This window comes from Syzygium oleosum, unplaced genomic scaffold (assembly GCF_021117445.2).
Source record: "Syzygium oleosum isolate NSW1041296 unplaced genomic scaffold, Sole_v2.1 Sole_v2.01, whole genome shotgun sequence".
In the NCBI taxonomy this organism is placed as follows: Eukaryota; Viridiplantae; Streptophyta; class Magnoliopsida; order Myrtales; family Myrtaceae; genus Syzygium; species Syzygium oleosum.
In genome coordinates, this window is record NW_026607485.1 from 25,651,840 (window position 1) to 25,663,652 (window position 11,813).

The 11,813-nt window shown below is 41.3% G+C and overlaps 2 long non-coding RNA genes across 2 annotated transcripts; both read right to left on the reverse strand.

Annotated features, from left to right (window-relative positions):
* Positions 1 to 6,574: 6,574 nt before the first annotated feature.
* LOC130140992 (uncharacterized) lies at positions 6,575 to 7,434 on the reverse strand. Its single transcript, XR_008818947.1, has 2 exons — positions 6,942 to 7,434; positions 6,575 to 6,857 (listed from the first exon to the last, which is right to left on the reverse strand). It is a non-coding gene; the product is annotated as an uncharacterized LOC130140992 (long non-coding RNA).
* A 2,389-nt stretch (positions 7,435 to 9,823) lies between these two features.
* On the reverse strand, positions 9,824 to 11,055 carry LOC130140124 (uncharacterized). Its single transcript, XR_008818117.1, has 2 exons — positions 10,577 to 11,055; positions 9,824 to 10,049 (listed from the first exon to the last, which is right to left on the reverse strand). It is a non-coding gene; the product is annotated as an uncharacterized LOC130140124 (long non-coding RNA).
* Between the last annotated feature and the right edge of the window lie 758 nt (positions 11,056 to 11,813).

Here is an 11,813-nt window from a genome sequence, read left to right on the forward strand (position 1 = left end):
TACCCGCAGTATGTGCCATATGATTTTGGCCACCCTCCACATCATCATGCCAAACCCCGCCTGGTGGGGACATGCTAACTTGAAAGGCGATGGTGGATAGTAGTACGGCTACCACCATAAGGCTCTTGTGTATAGTATCTTGCCAGCTTTTCATACTCTCATTTATGCTTTTTCTTCCTCAAAGGACGTGGAATCTAGTGCCCATAGTAACAGGAGAGTGCCAACTTTTTTTTTCGTTTTTGTATAGAAAGAGATTCGAAATAGAGGAAATATGCGAGTGCCATCTTAAAAGCTCCCGCACGCCTTTTTATAAGCACTTAAGAAGTCTAATTTTATAAAATAAAATAAAAAACATCCGTCCATTCTAAGCGGACTGGCCACACTTCATGCCCTTAACAGTGCAACCAACGGCTCAACAACTCATGGCTTCTCTGTTGAGAAAATAAAAAAAAACAAATGTGGATACTACACGGACTGTCCTATCCTGGATATTACAGAGGTAGACCGCTTATGAGGATTAAAATCACATTGAGCCATGCAAGGAAGCTAATCGTGTTGCACATTACAAAAAGCTTGTACTCATTGGGGAACTTGTGGGCCATGATGGAGATACCTGCAGTACATGCCATATGATTTTGACCACCCTCCATATCATCATGCCGAACCCCGCCGGGTGGGGACATGCAAACTTGAAAGGCCATGGTAGCTAACAGTACGGCTACTGCCATAAGACTCTTGTGTATAGGATCTTGCCAGCTTCTCGTTCTCTCATTTCTGTTTTTTCTTCCTCCAAGGACATGGAATCTAGTGGCCATATTAACAGGAGAGTGCCGACTTTTTTTTTCTTTTTTGTATTGAAAGAGATTCGGAATAGGGGGAATATACGAATGACATCTTAAAAGCTCCCGCAAGCCTTTTTATAAGCACCTCGGAAGTCTAATTTTCGGAAAAAAAAAAAGTAATCCTCTATTCTAAACGGATTGTCTACACCTCATGTCCTTAATGGTGCAACCAAAGGCATAATGACTCATGGCTTCTTTTTTGAAAAAAAAAATGTCGATACTAAACGGAGTGTCCTGTCCAGCGGTTCTTAATGAAAGAATGGATATCACAGAGGTAGACCACTTATGAGTATTAAAATCATGCTGAGGGACGTAAGGAAGCTAATCGTGTTGCACATAACAAAAAGCTTGTTCTCATTGGGGAATTTATGGGCCGTGACGGAGGTACCCGCAGTATATGCCATATGATTTTGGCAACCCTCCATAACATTCTTCCAAAGCCCGCCGGGTGGGGACATGCTAAGTTCAAAGGCCATGGTGGCTAGTAATACGGCTACCACCATAAGACTCTTGTGTATAGTATCTTGCAAGCTTTTCATTATCTTATTTCTGCTTTTTCTTCCTTAAAGAACGTGGAATCTAGTGGCTATGTTAACAGGAGAGTGCCAACTATTTTTTTCCTTTTTGTATTGAAAGAGATTCGAAATAGAGGGAATTTGCGAGTGCCATCTTAAAAGCTCCCGCACGCCTTTTTATAAGCACTTGAGAAATCTAATTTTATAAAATAAAAAAATATATACGTCCATTCTAAGCAGACTATCCACACTTCATGCCCTTAACTCATGGCTTTTCTGTTGAGAAAATAAAAAAAAAAAAACAAGTGTTGATATTACACGGACTGTCCTATCTCGGATATTACAGAGGTAAATCACTTATGAGGATTAAAATTACATTGAGCCATGCAAGAAAGCTAATCGTGTTGCACATTACAAAAAGTTTGCACTCCTTGGGGAACTTGTGGGCCGTGACGGAGGTACCTGCAGTGCGTGCCATATGATTTTGGCCACCCTCCACATCATCCTGCCATACCCCGCAGGTGGGGACATGCCAACTTGGAAGGCTACGGTGGCTATCAGTACGGTCACCATCATAAAATTATTGTGTATAGTATTTTGCTAGCTTCTCATTCTTTCATATTTGTTTTTTCTTCCTCCAAGGACGTAGAATCTAGTAGCAATATTAACATACAACTGCCAACTTTTTCTTTTCTTTTTTGTATCGAAAGAGATTCAGAATAGGGGAAATATGCGAGTGCCAACTTAAAAGCTCCCGTATACCTTTTTATAAGCACCTCACAAGTCTTATTTTAGAAAAAAAAATAATAATCATCCATTCTAAGCGGACTATCCACACTTCAAGTCCTTAACGGTGCAACCAATGACTCAACGACTCATGGTTTCTTTTTTGGGAAAAAAAAAAACAATTGTCGATACTAAACTGCCTGTCCTGTCCTAAATATTACAGAGACGGATCGCTTACGAGGATTATAATCACACTGGGGCACGCAAGGAAGCTAATCATGTTGCACATTACGAAAAGCTTGTACTCATAGGGGAACTTGTGGGCCGTGACGGAAGTACTCGCAGTATGCATTATATGATTTTGGCTACCCTCCATATTATCATGCCAAACCCTGCCAGGTGGGGACATTGTAACTTGGAATGCCATGATGGCCTACAGTACGGCGACCACCATAAAACTCTTGTGTATAGTATCTTGCCAGCTTCTCATTCTCTCATTTCTGTTTTTTACTTCCTCCAAGGACGTGGAATCTAGTTGCCATATTAAAAGGAGAGTGTCGACTTTTTTGTTTTTGTATCGAAAGTGATTCGGAATAGAGAGAATATACGAGTGCCATCTTAAAAGCACCCGCATGCCTTTTTATAAGCACCTCAGAAGTCTAATTTTTTAAGGAAAAAAAAACAACAATCGTCCATTCTAAACGGACTATCCACGCTTCATGTCCTTAACGGTGCAACCAAATGCTTAATGACTCATGGCTTCTTTTTTGGGAAAATATAAAAAAACAAGGGTTGATACTAAACGGAGTGTCCTATCCAGCGGTCCTTAACGAAAGAATGCATATTACAATGGATATTACAGAGGTAGACCGCTTATGAGGATTAAAATCACGCTGAGGGACGTAAGGAAGCTAATCATGTTGCACATTACAAAAAACTTGTACTCATTTGGGAATTTGTGAGCCGTGACGGAGGTACCCGCAGTACGTGCCATATGATTTTGGCCACCCTCCATATCATCTTTCCAAACCCTACCGCAGTATATGCTAACTTGGAAGGCCATGGTGGTTAGCACTACGGCCACCACTATAAGACTATTGTGTATAGAATCTGGCTAGCTTTTCATTCATTTCTGTTTTTTCTTCATCCATGGACGTGGAATCTAGTGGCCATATTAACATGCGAGTGTCGACTTTTTATTTTCTTTTTTGCATTGAAATAGATTCAAAATAGGGGGAATGTGCGAGTGCCTATTTAAAAGCTCTCGCATGCCTTTTTATAAGCACCTCACAAGTCTTAGTTTATAAAAGAAAAATAAAAAAAATTGTCAATTCTAAGCGGGCTGTCCACACTTCATATCCTTAATGGTGCAACCAACGGCTCAACGACTTGTGGCTTCTTTTTTGTGAAAAAAAAATAACTATCGATATTAAACGGACTATCCTCTCCTCGATATTGCAGCGGTAGACCGCTTATGTGGATTAAAATCACGTTGAGGGACGCAAGGAAGTAAATGGTGTTGCACATTAACAAAAGCTTGCACTCATTAGGGAACTTGTGGGCCGTGAAAGAGGTACCCGCAGTATGTGTCATATGATTTTGGCCACCCTTCACATCATCATGCCAAAACCCGTCGGGTAGGACATGCTAACTTGGAAGGCCATGGTGGCTAGTAGTACGGCTACCACCATAAGACTCTTGTGTATAATATCTTGCCAGCTTTTCATTCTCTCATTTCTGCTTTTTCTTCATTCAAGGATGTGGAATCTAGTGGCCATATTAATAGGAGAGTGCCGATTTTTTTTCCTTTTTGCATTGAAAGAGATTCGAAATAGAGGGAATATGCGAGTGCCATATTAAAAGCTCCCGCTTGCCTTTCTATAAACACCCGAGAAGTCTAATTTTAGAAAATAAAAAAAAACATTCGTTCATTCTAAGCGGACAGTCCACTTCATGCCCTCAACGGTGCAACCAACGGTTCAACAACTCGTGGCTTCTTTTTTTAGAAAATAAAAAAAACAATTGTCGATATTACACGGACTGTCCTGTCCTGGATATTACAGAGGTAGACCGTTTATGAGGATTAAAATCACGCTGAGGCACACAAGGAAGCTATTCGTGTTGCATTTTACCAAAAGCTTGTACTCATTGGGGAATTTGTTGGCCGTGATGGAGGTACCTGCAGTACGTGTCATATGATTTTGGCCACCCTCCTTATCATTCGGACAAACCCTGCCGAATGGGGACATGCTAACTTGGAAGGCCATGGTGGCTAGCAGTATGGCCACCACCATAAGACTCTTGTGTATAGTATCTTGCCAGCTTCTATTTCTCTTATTCCTGTTTTTTCTTCCTCCAAAGATGTGGAATCTAGTGGCCATATTAACAGGCGAGTGCCAACTTAAAAGCTCCCATATTCCTTTTTACAAGCACCTCACAAGTCTTATTTTAGAAAATAAAAAAATAATAATCGTCTATTCTAAGTAGAGTATCCACACTTCATGTCCTTAACGGTGCAACCAACAGCTCAACGACTCATGGGTTCTTTTTTGAGAAAATAAATAAAAATGTCAATACTAAACGGACTGTCGGTCCTGGGTATTACAGAGACAGACCGCTAAAATCACACTGAGGCATGCAAGGAAGCTAATCGTGTTGCACATTACAAAAAGCTTGTACTCATTGGGGAACTTGTGGGCCGTGATGGAGGTACTCGCAGTACGTGCCATATGATTTTTGCCACCCTCCATATCATCATGCCAAATCTCGCCAGTGGGGACATGCTAAGTTGGAAAGTCTTGGTGGCCAGCAGTACAGCCACCACCATAAGACTCTTGTGTATAGTATCTTGCCAGATTCTCATTCTCTCATTTCTAAGGACGTGAAATCTAGTGGCCATATTAACAGAAGAGTGCCGACCTTTTTTTTTTTTGGTATTGAAAGAGATTCGGAATAGGGGGAATATATGAGTGTTGTCTTCAAAGTTCCCGCATGCCTTTTTATAAGCACCTTGGAAATCTAATTTTAGAAAATAAAAAAATAATCATCCAATCTGAAGGGACTGTCCACCTCCCATGTTCTTAACAGTGCAACCAATGGCTTAACGACTCATGGCTTCTTTTTTGGGAAAATAAAAAAAAATAACTGTCGATACTAAACGGAGTGTCCCGTCCAGCAGTCCTTAACGAAGGAATGGATATTACAGTGGATATTAGAGAGGTATACCGCTTATGAGGATTAAAATCACGATGAGGGACGTAATGAAGCTAACCGTGTTGCACATTACAAAAGCTTGTACTTATTGGGGAATTTGTGGGCCGTGACGGAGGTACTCGCAGTATATACCATATCATTTTGGTCACCCTCCATATCATCTTTCCAAACCCCGCCGGGTGGGGACCTACTAACTTGGAAGGTCATGGTGGCCAGCAGTATGGCCACCACCGTAAGACTCTTGTGTATAAAATCTTGACAGCTTCTCATTTTCTCATTTCTATTTTTTCTTCATCCAAGGACGTGGAATCTAGTGGCCATATTAACAGGCGAGTGCCAACTTTTTCTTTCTTTTTTGTATTGAAAGAGATTCGAAGTAGATGAAATATGCGAGTTCCATCTTAAAAGCACCTGCACGGCTTTTTATAAGCACCTCAGAAGTTTAATTTTAGAAAATAAAAAAACATATTTGTCCATTCTAAGCAGACTATCCACACTTCATGCCCTTAACGGTGCAACCAGCGACTTAACGACTCATAGCTTCTTTTTTGGGAAAATAAAAAAAAAATAACTGTCGATACTAAACAGACTATCTTTTCTTGGATATTACAGAGGTAGACCGCTTATGTGGATTAAAATCGTGCTGAGGGACGCAAGGAAGCAAATGGTGTTGCACATTACCAAAAGCTTGTACTCATTTGGGAACTTGTGGGCCGTGAATGAGGTACCCGTAGTATGTGCCATATGATTTTGGCCACCCTCCACATCATCATGCCAAACCCCGCCAGGTGGGGACATGCTAACTTGAAAGGTCATGGTGGTTAGCAGTACGGCTACCATCATAAGACTCTTGTGTATAGTAGCTTGCCAGCTTCTTATTCTCTCATTTCTGTTTTTTCTTCTTCCAAGGACGTGGAATCTAATGGCCATATTAACAGGAAAGTACCCGACTTTTTTTTTTCTCTTTTGTATTGAAAGAGATTTGAAATAGAGGAAATATGCGAGTGCCATATTAAAAGCTCCCGCATGGCTTTTTATAAGCACCTTATAAGTTTAATTTTGGAAAATAAATAAACACATTCGTCCATTCTAAGCGGACTGTCCACACTTCATGCCCTTAACGGTGCAACCAACGACTCACGACTTCTTTTTTGGGAAAATAAAAAAAAAAACTGTTGATACTAAACGGACTGTCCTGTCCTGGATATTACAGAGGTAGACCGATTATGAGGATTAAAATCACGGTGAGCCACGAGGGAAAGCTAATGGTGTTGCATATTATCAAAAGCTTGTACTCATCGGAGAACTTGTGGGCCGTGACGGAGATACCCGCAGTACGTGCCATATGATTTTGGCCACCCTCCACATCATCCTGCTAAACACCGCCGGATGGGAACATGCTAACTTGGAAGGCCATGGTGGCCAGCAGTACGGCCACTACAATAGGACTCTTGTGTATAGAATCTTGCCAGCTTCTCATTCTCTCATTTTTGTTTTTTCTTCATCCATGGACGTGAAATCTAGTGGCCATATTAACAAGCAAGTGCCAACTTTTGCTTTTCTTTTTTTGTATTGAAAGAGATTCATAATAGGGAAAATATGCAAGTGCCAACTTAAAAGCTCCTACATGCCTTTTGTTAGGCACCTCACAAGTCTTAGTTTAGAAAATAAATAAAAAATAATCGTCCATTCTAAGCGGAATGTCGACACTTCATGTCCTTAACGGTGCAACCAACGGCTCAATGACTTGTGGCTCTTTTTTGTGAAAATTAAAAAAAAATAACTGTCGACACTAAACGGACTATCCTCTCCTGGATATTACAAAGGTAGACCGTTTATGAGGATTAAAATCACGCTGAGGCACGTAAGGAAGCAAATGGTGTTGCACATTACCAAAAGCTTGTACTCATTGGGAAACTTGTGGGCCATGAAGGAGGTAGCCGCGGTATGTGCCATATGATTTTGGCCACCCACCACATCATCATGCCAAACCCCGCTAGGTGGGGACATGCTAACTTGGAAGGCGATGGTGGCTAGTAGTACGGCTACCACTATAAGACTCTTGTGTATAGTATCTTGCCAGCTTCTCATTCTCTCATTTTTGTTTTTCCTTCCTCCAAGGAGGTGGAATCTAGTGGCCATATAACAGGAGAGTGCCGACTTTTTTTTTTTTTTTTTGTATTGAAAGAGATTCGAAATAAAGGGAATATGCGAGTGCCATCTTAAAAGCTCATGCATGCCTTTTTATAAGCACCTGAGAAGTCTAATATTAGAAAATAAAAAAAAAACATTCATCCATTCTAAGCGAACTATCCACACTTCATACCTTTAAAGGTGCAACCAACGGTTCAACGACTCATGGCTTCTTTTTTGGAAAAATAAAAAAAAACTGTCGATACTACACAGACTGTCCTATCTTGGATACTACAGAGGTAGACTGCTTATAAGGATTAAAATCACGCTGAGGCATGCAAGGAAGCTAATCGTGTTGCACATTACCAAAAACTTGTGTCATTGGGGAACTTGTGGGCCGTGACGGAGGTACCCGCAGTACGTGCCATATGATTTTGGCCACCCTCCATATCATCCTACTAAACCCTGTCGAATGGGGGCATGCTATTTTGGAAGGCCATGGTGGCTAGTAGTACGGCCACCACCATAAGACTCTTGTGTATAGTATATTGCCAGCTTCTCATTCTCTCATTTCTGTTTTTTATTCCTCCAAGGACGTGGAATCTAGTGGACATATTAACAGGCGAGTGTCGACTTTTTCGTTTCTTTTTTGTATTGAAAGATATTCGGAAGAGGGGGAATATGCGAGTACCAACTTAAAAGCTCCCGTATACCTTTTTATAAGCACCTCACAAGTCTTATTTTAGAAAATAAAAATAAAAAACAATCGTCCATTCTAAGCGGAGTATCCACACTTTATGTCCTTAACTGTGCAACCAACGGCTCAACCACTCATGGCTTCTTTATTGGGAAAATAAAAAAAATAACTGTCGATGCTAAACGGACTGTCTTGTCCTGGATATTACAGAGACAAACTACTTATGAGGATTAAAATCACACTGAGGCACGCAAGGAAGCTAATCGTGTTGCACATTACAAAAAACTTGTACTCATTGGGGAACTTGTGGGCCGTGACGGAGGTACCAGCACTACGTGCCATATGATTTTTACCACCCTCTATATCATCATGCCTAACCCTGGCGGGTGGAGACATGCTAACTAGGAAAGCCATGGTGGCCAGCAGTACGGCCACACCACCAGAAGACTCATGGATAGTATCTTGCCGGCTTCTTAATCTCTCATTTCTGTTTTTTCTTTCTCCAAGGACGTGAAATCTAGTGGCCATATTAACAGGAGAGTGCCGACTTTTTTTTTCCTTCATTATAGGTATAGGTATACGTCAAGAGGTATTTTTCGATGGATGTGAACATTCATTGATTCGTTTGAAAGACAAATCAAATAGTTCATTAATCTAAGGACCGAGGTGCTCCTAAGCCTCATACCTCATGCGACGAGAATTGTCTAAATTATGCATTCAATTGGAGTCACCACTAGCCATAATCAAGGGTTGGCTAGAAATTCTCATCAAGACGAGGGAGTGTCATCTTGATATGTACGTAACCAGAGATTTTAAAGATTTGGGACTTGATTACACTAGTGATCTAACTAGTGCCCTTTTGGTACCTAAACTTGATCGCTTGTTAACTAACGCACCATGGCAGCCTATCAAGAAGACTAAACCTCACTCTAACCATGCTAAAAATGGAAAATAACAACCAATGTATTAAAGGTACGCAACCAAATAATCGACATGAAAATAAACAATCAGAAACCTAGCATCATCTCTAAAAAAGAAAATGCAATCAAAAGCCCTAAAGTAAAGCCATAATGGCTTGTTCAATTTTTTGGAGCAATTTTTAAAGGTTTTCACTTTTTTTTTCTATTTTTTTATGCTAAGTCTAGAATGAAATTAACACTAAAATCTAATGAAATTAACCCAAAAACTAATTTCTAAACCTTTCCTAATTTTTCTGAATTTTTATGAATTTTTTATTATTATTTTAAATATTTCTTAATATTTTAATATTTTTTAATTACCGATAAATAAAAAAGGACTTCGGACAGGGTCAAAGGTCCCGGTCCGATTCACCGATCCGACCCGACTAGATTAGACCCCAATTTTATATTTATTTTCCCTTTTTTTATATTTATTTTTCTATTTTCCCTTTTAATCTCTCTTTTTTTTCTATTTCTTTTTCCCTCTAATTTTTTATTCCTTTTCTTTTCTATTTTTCTTTTTTACTTTTTTTTTTATCTCTCTTTCTTTGCTATTTCTTTCTCTTTATTTTATCCCCTTTTGGTTCCTCACATCTTCTCACCGAGACCATTTTTTCACCATGAACCTCACACCGGCGCTCCGACTGGCCAATCGTCGACAGCTGACGGCCTTCCATTTCCGGCTATCACCAAGCCACTTTCTCTAGTCTCCGCTCACAGCCATCAACAGGCCGGCAATTGTCTTCAACGCCGGTGACTATTTCTATTTTCCGGCTATCAACTTATGGCCACAACAACAGATACTAAGTCTAAACAAACGAGCTTACACCCACATGAAACAGAGATAGAAAACTGACAGGAGCGGCCTCAAACCGCGGGCACATCACTCCGGCAAAGGAAGGGCGTTCCGGTGGAAGATTTATCTGCGGTCGACTCGGGAAAGAATGACGTATATGCCACAAAACTGAGGAAAAACACATATTCAGCCACCATTTGACAAATATAAGGACTAATCAAGCATAAAAACCGAGTTCCAAGCATCGATTCAACAAAAAAACATTCGGATTTCCATTTATACATTTCGTTGAACACGTGGTATGCAAGTTGAGATACATGCTCTAGAGTGAGATTCAATGAAATTTTCGGCTCATTCATGATGTATAAAGATCTAAACTGGCATATTTCATATCAAATCCATCTCAGTTTACAACATCTCACTCAGAAACTCCACGATCGACTTCGGTGTTCTAGGCATGTAATATTTCGTTCAGACATTTCAACGAACAGTTAGCATGCGTTGAAGAATATGAATTCTAGGCACACTTTTAAAGCATTTCTCAGTCCAAACACCGAGTCTTAATCTCTAAACTATCACAAATCATCGTGGAATTGTTTCGGTTTCGCACGATTTGCTCAAAAAATCACTGGTTTGGTTCAGCCTTCTCGAGCCGAAAAAGCAGGACCAAACAAAGCATAAAATGGAGGAGTTACCTGGTTCGGGAAGGGCACAGGATCGGCGAAGTCGGCGGAGGATGAGGCTGCGCTCGACTCTTCACCACAGTTAGGGGCTTGATTTCGTGGCAACTTGGTCTCGGTCCGGGCGGATTACAGGGCCGGATGGTCTTCGGTCGAGGCGAGGCGATGGACGGTCGGAAACTATGGCCGGTGATCCTCCCCGAAAGCGGAACCGGAGCGCGCTTTTTCCTCTCCAAAAACCCCTATCCTTTCATCCTTTCTCTCACGTTCCCCCTCGGTCTCCTCCAGCGCCTCCTCCATTCTTCCTTGGCTTCGTTTCCTTCTCTCCCTCCCCTCCTCTCTCGGTTCTTCCCTACCCCCTGCTCCTTTGAACCGCCCTCAAGGAGCGGGAGGTGGAGATAGAATAGGGGCTGGGCCCGAGCGTAGGGCCGAGTGGCCGGGAGCGTAGGGCCCGAGCGTAGGGCGACGACGGGCACTCGTGGGCCGTAGCGAGAAAATAAAGAAAAACTAAGGCTGTGTTCGTTTGGCGGAAAATGTTTTTCAGGAAAATATTTTCCGGGTTTTCCGGTGTTCGGGGGCGGAAAACATTTTCCCATCAATGAGGGAAAACATGACCAAATTGGCGGAAAATGATTTCCGCTTTTCAGAAGCGGAAATCATTTTCCGCCAAACTCCTCCTTCCCCCTCATCCGCCGCGCCACTGGCTAATTGCCGCTCATTGCCGGTCGCCGTCCGAGCGGCCGCCGCCAGCTTTTGCCGTGTCACGTGGGGTACCCGCCGCAGGTCGCCGGCGAAAAATATTTTCCGAAACTTTTTCATATTGATCGCCAAACACCGGAAAATTATGTTCCGAGAAAACATTTTCCAGGAAAATGACTTCCGGGAAAATATTTTCCAAAAGGAGAATATTTTCCGCCAAACGAACGGAGCCTAAGAAGAAGAAGGAGGGTTCGGGTTGATGTAAAAATGAAAAGGAGATAGAATGGGGGGCCGGAGTTGCTGAACCGAGGCCGGCCGGCCTTTCTCTAAATTTTTAATTTTTTTTAATATATTATTTATTTATTTTTTATAATAATTTTACCTCTCCTTTGCACTAATTTTGGCCCATTTACAAATTAAGTGTTGATTTAACAAACCGGGCAAAATTAGGTGTCAACTGATTGCAAGATGCCTTTTGGTCTTATGTATTTCCTAGGCAAACCAAATTTGAAAAACCAAAATTCCCGGCTTGGCCCAGTCTCATATGAGATTA